General features: G+C 35.6%; 1 long non-coding RNA gene across 2 annotated transcripts in view; it reads left to right on the forward strand.

Moving 5' to 3' along the window:
- The window catches only part of LOC123380011, a 442,540-nt gene that overhangs the window by 145,297 nt on the left and 284,779 nt on the right, over positions 1 to 12,464 (forward strand). The window lies entirely within an intron of this gene.

Here is a 12,464-nt window from a genome sequence, read left to right on the forward strand (position 1 = left end):
CTCCTGTAAGACTCTTTTTTCCTGTTTCTCCTGCTAATGTGGAACTTCCCCAAGGGCTTTTTTTTCTTCACCCTCTTCTAGCTTTACTCATCCCCCCACCTTAGAATTCCATGACTTTAAATAGTCCCCCTTTGAAACTGATTTCTAGAACTCTATTGCTCTCCTGAACTCCTGGCTTGTCCTATAGGCTTCAGATATAGGTTTCCAATAGACTGCAATAAACTTCCACTTGGAAGTCTTGCTGCCATTTTATTTTCAGTTTAAATTAACTTTTTTTAATCTTTATTTTTGACAGAGAGAGAGAGAGAGAGAGCGAGAGTGAGCGTGAGTGAGGGAGGGTCAGAGAGAAAGGGAGACACAGAATCCAAGGCAGGCTCCAGGCTCTGAGCTGTCAGCATGGAACCCAGTGGCGAGGCTCGAACTCATGGAGCATGAGATCATGACCTGAGCCGAAGTCGGACACTCAACCGACTGAGCCACCCAGGTGCCCCTATATTCAGTTTAAATTTAAACTCATGTTGCTCTCTAACCAAACTTCCTTCTGGAGTTTGCTATGTATGTTAATGACATCATTATCCTCCTAGTCATTTATGTTTAAACCTTAGCATTGTCTTTAGTTTCTTCTTTTACCTGTCAACTGAAATTTAAAATGGTAGACTACCTGAATGACTTCCTTTTATCGTCCTGCCTCCCACAGTTCTCTCCATAAAGACGGAGATGGTAATTTCTGTATCCAGAACGCTTTTAATTCCCATTCTCCAAAGCCTGATCAAAGTAGCTGGTTTCAGGCCTCTGTGGGAAACCTCAATCTAGGTAATTCAGGAAAAATTCTCCTGACAATTCAATTAGGTTCCTCCATGCGGTTTATGAACCCATGGCTCTGACTCCTCTTCTTTCATATTACTGCTAATTCCTTCTTCTTGCATCTTTTTTTAATGTAATTCCTAGCTGTCTAACTTTAATGTGCACATATTCCCTTAAGTATTTGCCCATTCTTTATTTGGAGATTATCATTTATCCTCTTCTACTTGTCTGTAAACATATTGCCACCTTTCCTCCCAGTTTCTGCCATTTTCAAAGATTTTTATTATTTTATTATCAAGTAGTTGGATATTACTACTCTCAACAATTCAAGGGATTGGTATTGGGTGGTGTTGTTAGTTTACTGACTTAGAGCTTTTGAACCTTCTTCTCTCGTATACAAATTTGAGTTCAACGTTTGAGGCAGAACTTGTAGCCCAACCACATATTAGCTTCTTGATTTCCTCCTCAATTCCTAACACTGGTATCTTCTCTCTACTCCCATATTACATTATAAGGCCCAACAGACCTTGTGTCAAAATGACTTCCACTTATACCTCTTTATAAATATGCCCATTGTCACCATCTTGGTTTAGGCTTTCATTGCTGCATCCCTTAATTCTTTGTATTGTCCTTGGGCCTCATGTTTCCACTTGTATCAGTTGATCCCACAGCTTTCTTGCCAACTACTGCCTTCATGTCACTTCCTGTTCATAAACCTCAAATGGTTTTTATTTTCTTATGTTAATGTGCAACCAAGACTCTTGTTTCTTTTTTAGCTTTTTGTTCATACCCTCTCATCTGAGAGATCATCATCTCTAAGATCACTTCTTCCCCCCAAATACTTAGAAATGCTTATGTCCTTTTCAATCTAGTCAAAACCTATTTTTGAGACCCAAACACACCCATTAAGCTTTTTCAGAGCATCATGACTCATAATGGTTATCCTCTGAGTGAGATTTTATGGTTATATAAGTTCTTCTCTAGCTAGGAAAATCTTGGTTTCCTCTTTTATTTATTTATTTATTCATTTATTTACTTATTTATTTTTGACTATAGCTGACATCAATGTTACATTAGTTTCAGGTGTAAAACATAGTGATTTAGCAAGTTTATATGTTATGCTTTGCTCACTGCAAGAGACTACTGTCACCATACAGCTATTACAATATCATTGACTATATTCCCTATACTGCGCCTTTTATTCCTATGACTTTCTCGTTCCATGACTAGGAAAAGATAATGGGTCTTTATGTCCCACCTCCCTCAGTTACCAAGTGTAGGCCACTCTGGAAAATGTGGCCTCAAACAAGGAGGGCTCTTTGCAGCTGAAGTGGACCCAAAAGAAGCTGGCAGCTGGAGGCTGCCTGCTGACCACACTCCCTTTATGTCCCTGAGCAGAAAGTCTCTCCTTGAAGGGGTATCTGGTGATGAATCTCAGTGGTTAATATTTGGTTTATTTTGTTTTTCTTCATGTTTAGTCAATCAAAAGTTTATGTCGTTTACTTTCAGTTGTGTAATAATAAATATATTTTAGCTTATAGATAGCCCTGTGAGTATTACTTTGGCATCATCCCACAGGTTTCAATATATAATGATGTAATTGTTTTTTCTGTGTAGTTCATAATTTTCATTTAGATTTCCCCTGTAACCAAAAAACTATTTAGTGTTATGTGTTAAAATTCTTAGTGATGAATATAAAAAATTCATTATTGTGGAAATTTTCAAATTTTGAATTGTTAATGTAATATGTTTGTAATATAATCTGGATACTAATGGATACATATTGCTTATTGTATATATTCTTATATATTGTATACATTTTTTATTAAACTACTTTTATTCATAAATATATTTTAACTTAAACACTTACGGAGTTATAATAATTAAAAGTAGTTTTCCACTGTGCATGATATTTACTGGTGATATGATCAACCAGGCTGAAAATGAACAAGTAATGATGTCATAGTGGCCAAATCCACTTGATTATAGGGTGCAATGTGGATAACTACATAAAAATTTTAATGCAATTTTCCTCAACTAATGATTCATAAATTGTAATTCTGCATTGCTATTATTGTCTTTTTTTTTTTTGTCTTTTAAGTCTTTGGTTTTATAACTCCTTTCAACCTTGAATTTCAATCACATTGAGAGGGATATTGATGAATAAATAAGTGGGTAGAAAGATCATGACTTTTTCTTTAAGTTATCTAAACTCTAGAATATTATTAACACAGAACAGTTTTACTCCTACTTACCTCTCCTTTGCTAAACACTTACCAAACAGTATAGCAGTGTGAAACTCTGGAAAGTAAAGAGGTTATGTGAGACTGGCTTTGTATTTTTTGAGATTGTTTAATCCATTTTTCCTGTCTCATTATATTTCATATAATACAGTTCCAATTATTTGTCTCCTTCCCTTCATTATGGTACCAGAATTGTCTACATGTCCCAAAAAGAATGATTACTTTTTCTCCTTTTTTTTCTTCTGAGAAATACCCTGTTACATTTTGAAGATAAGCCATTATTATGGCTGTTCATATCAATGTGAAAGTAGTAAAATTCTATCAAGTGTCAGTACTCAATTTACAGTGATGTTTCAACAAACTCTATTTGCATCCATATTCTACTTTATATACAGGCCTAAAATTATGTTTCATTTCTTAACACCACATCTCTAATTGAAAATAAGAAAAGTCAAGGATAGGAGGCAGAAATGATAACTTTGAATGTAAAAATAAGAATTTTCACCTATAGGAAGCCATCGTATTTCTTGCTCCAGGGGATTGAATACACCATAACATAATGTAATCTTTAAAAGCATAATGGGACAGAGACAACTGTGAATAAGATGCACAAATTTTGACATCAACAAATTGTCCAAGAATCTATGTACTATACCTGGGACTGACAAACATTCCATTTCTTTTAACATTTAGTTACTTTAAAAATCAAACTGCTTGAATAATTTTTTTTCTTTTTTAAAATTTTTTTAATGTTTATTTATTTTTGAGAGAGACAGAGACAGAGCATGAGTGGGGGAGAGGCAGAGAGAGAGGGAGACACAGAATCTGAAACAGGCTCCAGGTTCTGAGCTGTCAGCACAGAGCCGAACTCAGGGCTCAAACTCACAGGCCGTGAGATCATGACCTGAGCTGAAGTCATGCTCATGACCTGAGCTGAAGTCGGACACCCAACCGACTGAGCCACACAAGCGCCCCAAAACTGCTTGAATACTTTTAATGCCAGTATTTATGCAAGACTTCTAAAGCCTGTTTAAGAAAAAGAAGTCTGAAAACACAATATTGCATTGTGTCATTATATACTTACCAAAATAGAGCCTAGTATAAAACCAACCTTATAAATAGCACTATTCTAAGAGAGAACAGAAATGTTGATTTAGTAAGGAAAATAACAGCGCCTGCACTAAGATAAAAAAAGGCAACAGTTAGTAAAAAAAACTTGTACCAACACCTACAGATTTATCTGCAAACATTACTATTTTTTTTTAATTTTTAAAAAATGTTGGGTATAGTTGACATACAATATTATATTAGTTTTAAGTATACAACATAGTGAATTGACAATTAAATACATTACAAAATGCTTAACATGATAAGTGGTGTTACTGTTACCATACAAAGTTATTAAAATACTGACTATATTCTCTATGCTATACTTTTTTCATCCCTATGACTTATTTATTTGAAACTTTTTTCCTTGATGAGCCTGGCTGAAGATTTATCAATTTGTTTATCTTTTCAAAGAACCAGTCTTGATTTAATTGATATCCCCTATTGTTTTTTAATCTCTGTTTCATTTGTTTATGTTCTGATCTTTATTATTTTCTTCCTTCTAACTTCAGGTTTTGTTTGCTATTCTTTTCTAGGTCTGTCATATGTAAGGTTAGATTATTTGAGATTTGTCTTGTTTCTTGAGGTAGGCCTGAACTGAGATAAATTTCCCTCTTAAAATTGTTTTTGCTGCATTCCAAAGATTTTGAACTGTTGTGTTTTCATTTTCATCTGTCTCAAGGTATTTTTTTTTTAATTTCATTTTGACTTCTTTGTTGACTCATTGGTTGCATATGGGGTTTTAGGCTGATATAGATGTGTGTATATGAATATATATCTGTTCTACCTCATCAGCCTACATATATATATGATACATATTTGTGTATATATTATATATATATATATGTGTGTGTATGTATATGTGTGTGTGGGTATGTATGTGTGTGTGTGTGTATCAGAGTTGATGGAATGCTCTTGTTCCAGAAAGACAGATTGCACTCAGCAGCTTTACTGTTTCTGTTGATCCTCAAACATTTACCATTTCAACAATTCTTCATTTAAATGGAAAACATTTCTCCTGCATTGACCCCACTGCAGTCTAATCTGTTTACATATAGTAGTGATGTTTCTATAAAGTTGCCACAAACACTGAATTAGTGAATACTGAACTATTGCGCCTATGATAAATACAGGGTTCAGTTTCTGCGAGCCTTTGGTCACAGCATTTTTGTCAGCTGAAACACCATTTGCTTCATATAGGTTCATTTGCCAAAGTCCTTGTAAAACGAGTCAGTCTCATACGCATTGACAGCCTGCTCTTCCACATAACTCTGTTTTTGTATAACACCTAGCAGGTATTTTAAAAAGTTCTTCTGCAGCTTTCTGATCTGCAGAACCTGCTTTCCTGGAAGTTTAACATTTTTTACTCTTTATTGCCTTTCGAAATATGCAAGCAGCCAGAACTAGCTAAGAAGGGTTTGACATTTTCTTGACCCTAGGTAACATGACCATAAATTTCTTTGATTTTCAGTCTTACAATGGTGCTCTCCACTATGCTTTTTTAATTGGTTTTAATCTGATGAATCCACAAATTTGTTCACTTTACATATTTTCCATAACTTCATTGCACATATAGATGTTACTTTAGCACTTCCAGAGTGTCTTCATGTACAAATAAGCAAATAACCTATTTTTTTCCTAGAAGTACCACTTTTTAGATTTATTAATGTTTGACTCTTGGCCAACAGAACTATAACTCAGTCCTGAAGGAAGCTAATCTAATAATCTTGTAAAGCACCAGCATAGCCTTTTGCACTTAGAAACACTAGATAGCACTTCAGCACTATGTTTGGGGGTCATTTTCAACAGCAACATCACCAACAGAAAGCTCAAAAATGTGAAAAACGTTAACACTAGACCACAAGAAAAAAAGTTGTTTACAGTAAGAAAGTTGAAATAAGAAGACAGAGGTTTCTTCATTTGACCTCAGCTGGTAATGTGTTAGTGAACTCAAATTATTATTCTTCATTCTGTGCATGTCCATGAGTGACCATGAGAGAGTTGTGGAGATTGATTTTGAGGTTACAAATAAATTTTAGTGAGTAGATGAATTTGCAAATATGGAATCTGTGAATAATGAGGATTGACTATAGTTGGGCAGATGATATCAGGGAAATTATCTATATTCTTTCCATGCCAATGTGGCTACTGAATAGACCCCTTCACCACAGACTGCCATCATTCTTTGTATACAAAGTGTCCTTAGAAGATTGTTGTACAAGGTAAATAAGGTCAGATTTTCAACATCATTTGGTATAAGTTAAAGAAAAGGCTTGTTTGGAAAACTTAAGATCTGAGAGCCAGTATAAAGGGGCACACAGACCCACATCGAGGGAAGCAAGCTGGGTCAGGGGCAAGATGTAGGAGGGTTACATTCCATGGTAGGACCCTTCCTCCTTATAGGAAAGACATGAGGGCCATCTTGTCTGTTGGGAATAGGATGGTGGGGGGAACAGACTACATGGGTGCCAGACAGTCTGAATTTAGATGTCAGCTATTTTCAGGAGACTTCTGTGAAATCTAGCTGCTCAGCACCTGGAGAGCATAAAATCTATGGGAAATTTCAGACCTTTTTTTCATGGAGAAGAGAGTCATGAGACTGGTGAGCTGAGTTCAGGTGCAGCCCTTCCCATTCTCCCCTCGCATTAAGGGGTCTGGACAATGCAGAGTGAGCTTCCACATCACTGTACATCAAATCTCATAGCACCATGTGGTAGTTGATTTATTGTTTGTGTTAAACTGATTTCCAGATTGGAAAACAATCATTATGCTTGAATGTGATTTTCTATTGCCATTTTTCTCCCTGGAGACTAGGATTGATTGATGTCAACCTGATCAGAGAATGCCACTTTATATTGAGTACTCTGTATTCAAAACTATTATAGAATATGTGTAGCAAATCTAGGTTGTGCTATTTAAGGTAGCTATGTACTTTAAGTTATAGAACTTCCTTTAGAAATCAAAGCCCAAACAAATGGATCCATTTCTGTCTCCCCTCGAAAAAAGGACACTTATCTATTCAACTTGGAAAATTAGCTAAAAAAGTCTCCAAATTAAAATAAAATCTAACATTTAATTTTATTATACCATATTTTCTACTGCCTTTACATTCCTTAGCTTTAAATTTAAAGGTTTTAAATTTTTAATAGTTTAAATTTCCTATATTAAGGACCTTTCCAATTTGTAGTTGTAAATCTCTTTAAAGATTAGGGGCGCCTGGGTGGCGCAGTCGGTTAAGCGTCCGACTTAAGCCAGGTCACGATCTCGCGGTCCGTGAGTTCGAGCCCCACATCAGGCTCTGGGCTGATGGCTCGGAGCCTGGAGCCTGTTTCCGATTCTGTGTCTCCCTCTCTCTCTGCCCCTCCCCCGTTCATGCTCTGTCTCTCTCTGTCCCAAAAATAAATAAAAATGTTGAAAAAAAAATTTATAAAGGTCATATTTTACTAGAGATGGTAGGAGGACTGGCCAATACTTCTTCTCATTTATTTTTTTAAAGTTTTTATTTAAATTCCAGTTAGTTAACATACAGTGTAATATTAGTTTCATGTGTACAATCTAGTGATTCAACACCTCCATACTTCACCAGGTCAGGTGCTCATCACAAGTGCTCTCCTTAGTCTCCATCACTTACTTCACCAATTCCCCCACTCACCTCCTTACTGGTAACCATCAGTTTGTTCTCTATAGTTAAGGTCTGTTTCTTGGTTTGCCTCTCCCTGCTCCCCACTGTGCTCATTTTTGTTTCTTAAATTCCCATATGAGTGAAATCATATGAATTGTCTTTTTCTGTTTGACTTATTTTGCTATGTGATTACAAATGACAAGATTTCATTCTTTTTTATGTCCAAGAATATTCCATTGTGTGCATTATACACACCACACACACACACACACACACACACACACACACACACAGCATTTTCTTTACCCTTTCATCAATTGATGGACACTTGGGCTATTTTCATAATTTGGCCATTATAGATAATGCTGCTATAAATTATAAATTCCAGGGTACATTTATCCCTTTGAATTATTGTGTTTGTATTCTTTGGGTAAATACCTATAGTGTATTTCCAGGATCTGAGGGTAGTTCTATTTTTAGCTTTTTGAGGAACTTCCATAGTGTTTTCCAGAGTGGCTACACCAACTTGCATTCCCACCAGTGATGCAAAAGAGTTCCCCTTTCTCCTCATCCTTGCCAGCACCTTTTGTTTCTTGTGTTGTTGATTTTAGCCATTCAGACAGATATGAGGTGATATCTCATTGTAGGTTTGATTTGCATTTCCTGATGATAAGTGATGTCGAGTATCTTTTCACGTGTCTGTTGGTCATGTGAATGTCTTCTTTGGAAAAATGTCTATTGTATTCTGCCCATTTTTTAAAAAAGTTTTTATTTATTTATTTTGAGAGAGAGAGAGAGAGAGAAAGAGAGAGAGAAAGCATGAGCAGGAGAGGGTCAGAGAGAGAGAGAGAGAGAAAGAGAGAGAGAGAAAACAAGGATACCAATTAGGCTTTGCATTGCCAGTGTGGAGCCCGATGGAGGGCTCAAACTCACAAACTGTGAAATCATGACCTGAGCCAAAGCTGGCTACTTAACTGACTGAGCCACCCAGGTGCCCCTATTTTTGTGTATGGTATAAGAAAATGGTCCAGTTTCCCTCTTTTGCATGTTGCTGTCCAGTTTTCCCAATACCATTTGCTGAAGAAGTTGTCTTTTTCCCACTGGATATTATTTCCTGCTTTGTTAAAGATTAATTGACTATCTAATTGTGGGTTCACTTCTAGGTTTTTTACTCTGTTCTATTGATCTGTATGTCTATTTTTGTGCCAATGCCATAGTTTTGATTATAGCTGTGTGATATAACTTGAAAGTGTGGAATTGTGATGCCTCCATCTTTGCTTTTCTTTTTCAAGTTTGCTTTGGCTATTCGGGGTGTTTTGTGGTTCCATACAAATGTTAGGATTCTTTGTTCTAGCTCTGTGAAAATCCTGTTGGTATTTTGGTAGGGATTGCATTAAATCTGGAGATTGCTTTGGGTAGTACAGACATTTTTAACATTATTTGTTCTTCTAATCCATGAGCATGGAATGTCTTTCCATTTCTTTGTGTCCTCTTCAGTTTATTTCATCAGTGCTTTATAGTTTTCAAAATACAGGTCTTTCAACTCTTTGGTTAGGTTTATTCCTAGCTATATTATTATTTTTCGTGCAGTTGTAAGTGAGATTGATTCCTTAATTTCTCTTTCTGCTGTTTCATTATTGGTGTATAGGAATGCAGCATGTTTCTGTATAATTGATTTTGTATCCTGCAACTTTACTAAATTCATTTATCAATTCCAGAAGTTTTTTGGTGGAGTCTTTCAGGTTTTATCTGTATAGTATCATGTCATCTGCAAATAGTGAAAATTTTACTTCTTCCTTGCCAGTTTGGATATCTTTTATTTCTTTTTGTTGTTTGATTGCTGTGGCCAAGACTTCCAGTACTATTAAGTAACAGTGGTGAGAGTGGACTGTCTTGTTCCTGACTATTGAAGAAAAGTTCTCAGTTTTTTTCATTTAGGATGATGTTAGCTATGGGTTTTTCATATATGGGCTTTATCGTGTTGAGGTATGTTCCCTCAAACCTACTTTGTTGAGGGCTTTTATCATGGATGGAGGTTGTACTTTGTTAAATGCTTTGTCTACATCTATTGAAATGATCATATGGTTTTTATCCTTTCTGCTACTGATGTTATGTATCACATTGATTACTTTGCAAATATTGAAGCACCCTTACTTACTGGGAATAAATCCCACTTGATCATGGTGAATGATTTTTTATTTTAATTAATTAACTAATTAATTAATTTAATATAATTTATTGTCAAATTGGTTTCCATACAACACCCAGTACTCATCCCAACAAGTGCCCTCCTCAGTGCCCATCACCCACTTTCCCCTTTCCTCCACCCACATAAACCCTCAGTTTGTTCTCTGTATTTAAGAGTCTCTTATGGTTTCCCTCCCTCCCTCTCTGTTTGTAACTTATTTTCCCCTTCCTCTGCCCCATGGTCTTCTGTTGAGTTTCTCAAGATTCACATATGAGTGAAAACATATGGTATCTGTCTTTCTCTGACTGGCTTATTTCACTTAGCATAATACCCTCCAGTTCCATCCACGTTGCTGCAAATGACCAGATTTCATTCTTTCTCATTGCCAAATAATGAGACAATATATATAAATATTGTATATATAATATATACATATATATTTACATATGTATACATATATATTTACATATGTATATATTATATATACAATATTCCATTGTATATATAAACCACATCTTCTTTATCCATTCATCAGTTGATGGACATTTAGGCTCTTTCCATAATTTGGCTATTGTTGAAAGTGCTGCTATGAACATTGGGGTACATGTGCCCCTATGCATCAGCACTCCTGTATCCCTTGGGTAAATTCCTAGCAGTGCTATTGCTGGGTCATAGGGTAGTTCTATTTTCAATTTTTTGAGGAATCTCCACACTGTTTTCCTGAGTGGCTGCATTAGTTTGCATTTCCACCAATAGTGCAAGAGGGTTCCCATTTCTCCACATCCTTGCCAGCATCTATAGTCTCCTAATTTGTTTATTTTAGCCACTCTGACTGGCGTGAGGTGGTATCTCAGTGTGGCTTTGACTTGTATTTCCCTGATGAGGAGTGATGTTGAGGATCTTTTTATGTTCCTCTTGGCCATCTGGATGTCTTCTTTAGAGAAGTGTCTATTCATGTCTTCTGCCCATTTCTTCACTAGATTATTTGTATTTTGGGTGTGGACTTTGGTGAGTTCTTTATAGATTTTGGATAATAGCTCTTTGTCTGACATGTCATTTGCAAATATCTTTTCCCATTCCATTGGTTGCCTTTTAGTTTTGTTGATTGTTTGCTTTACTGTGCAGAAGCTTTTTATCTTCATGAGGTCCCAATAGTTCATTTTTGCTTTTAATTCCCTTGCCTTTGGAGATGTGTCGAGTAAGAAATAGCTGCGGCTGAGGTCAAAGAGGTTGTTGCCTGCTTTCTCCTCTAGGGTTTTGATGGTTTCCTGTATCATATTCAGGTCTTTCATCCGTTTTGATTTTATTTTTGTGTATGATATAAGAAAGTGGTCTAGTTTCATTATTCTGCATGTTACTGTCCAGTTCTCCCAGCACCATTTGCTAAAGAGACTGTCTTTTTTCCATTAGATATTCTTTTCTGCTTTTTCAAAGATTAGTTGGCCATACATTTATGGGTCCAACTCTGGGTTCGCTATTCTAGTGAATGATTTTTAAAAATATATTGTTGGATTCATTTTGCTAGTATTTTGTTGAGGATTTTGCATCTATGTTCATCAGAGGTAATGAAGTTCTCATTTTTTGTAGTGTCTTTATCAGATTTTAGTATCAGGGTAATGCCTCATAGAATGAATTTAGAAGTTTTCCTTACTTTTATATTTTTGGAATAGTTTAAGAATAGGTATTAATTCTTTAAGTATTTGGTATAATTTGCCATTGAAGCCATCTGGTTCTAGAGTTCTGTTTGTTGGGAGTTTTCTGATTCAATTTCTTTGCTGATTATCAGTCTATTAAAATTTTCTATTTCTTCTTAATTCTGTTATGGGAGGTTATATTTTTCTAGGAATTTATAATTTCTTCCAGTTTGTCCATTTTTTTGGCATAAAGCTTTTCATAATATTCTCTTATAATTGTATTTCTGTGATGTTGTTTGTTATTTCTCACCTCTCATTTATGATTGTACTTATTTATGTTCTTTCTCTTTTCTTTTTGGTAAGCCTGGCTAGAGGTTTATCAATTTTATTAATTTTTTCAAAAAAAAAGAACTCCTGATTTCATTGATATGTTCTATTTTCTTATTTTCTTTATCATTTATTTCTGCTCTAATCTTTATTATTTCCTTCCTTCTGCTAGCTTTGGGCTTTGTTTGTTGTTCTTTGTGTTGCTCCTTTAGGTATAAGATTAGGTTGTTTATTTGAAATTTTTCTTGCTTCTTGATATAGGCGTTTGTTACTATATACTTCCCTCTTAGAACCACTTTTGCTGCATCCTAAAGGTTTTGGATTGTTGTGTTTTCATTTTCATTTGTTTCCATGTATTTTTTTAAAGTTTATTTATTTATTTTGAGAGAGAGATGGGGGGAGGGGCAGAGAGAGAGGGAGGGAGAGACTCTCAAGCAGGATCTGTACTGTCAGCATGGAGCCCGATATGGCGCTCAAACTCATGACCCATATGACCTGAGCCGAAATCAGGAGTTAGAATCTTAATCAACTGAGCTACC

Source organism: Felis catus, chromosome C2, assembly GCF_018350175.1.
Source record: "Felis catus isolate Fca126 chromosome C2, F.catus_Fca126_mat1.0, whole genome shotgun sequence".
NCBI classification, from domain to species: Eukaryota; Metazoa; Chordata; class Mammalia; order Carnivora; family Felidae; genus Felis; species Felis catus.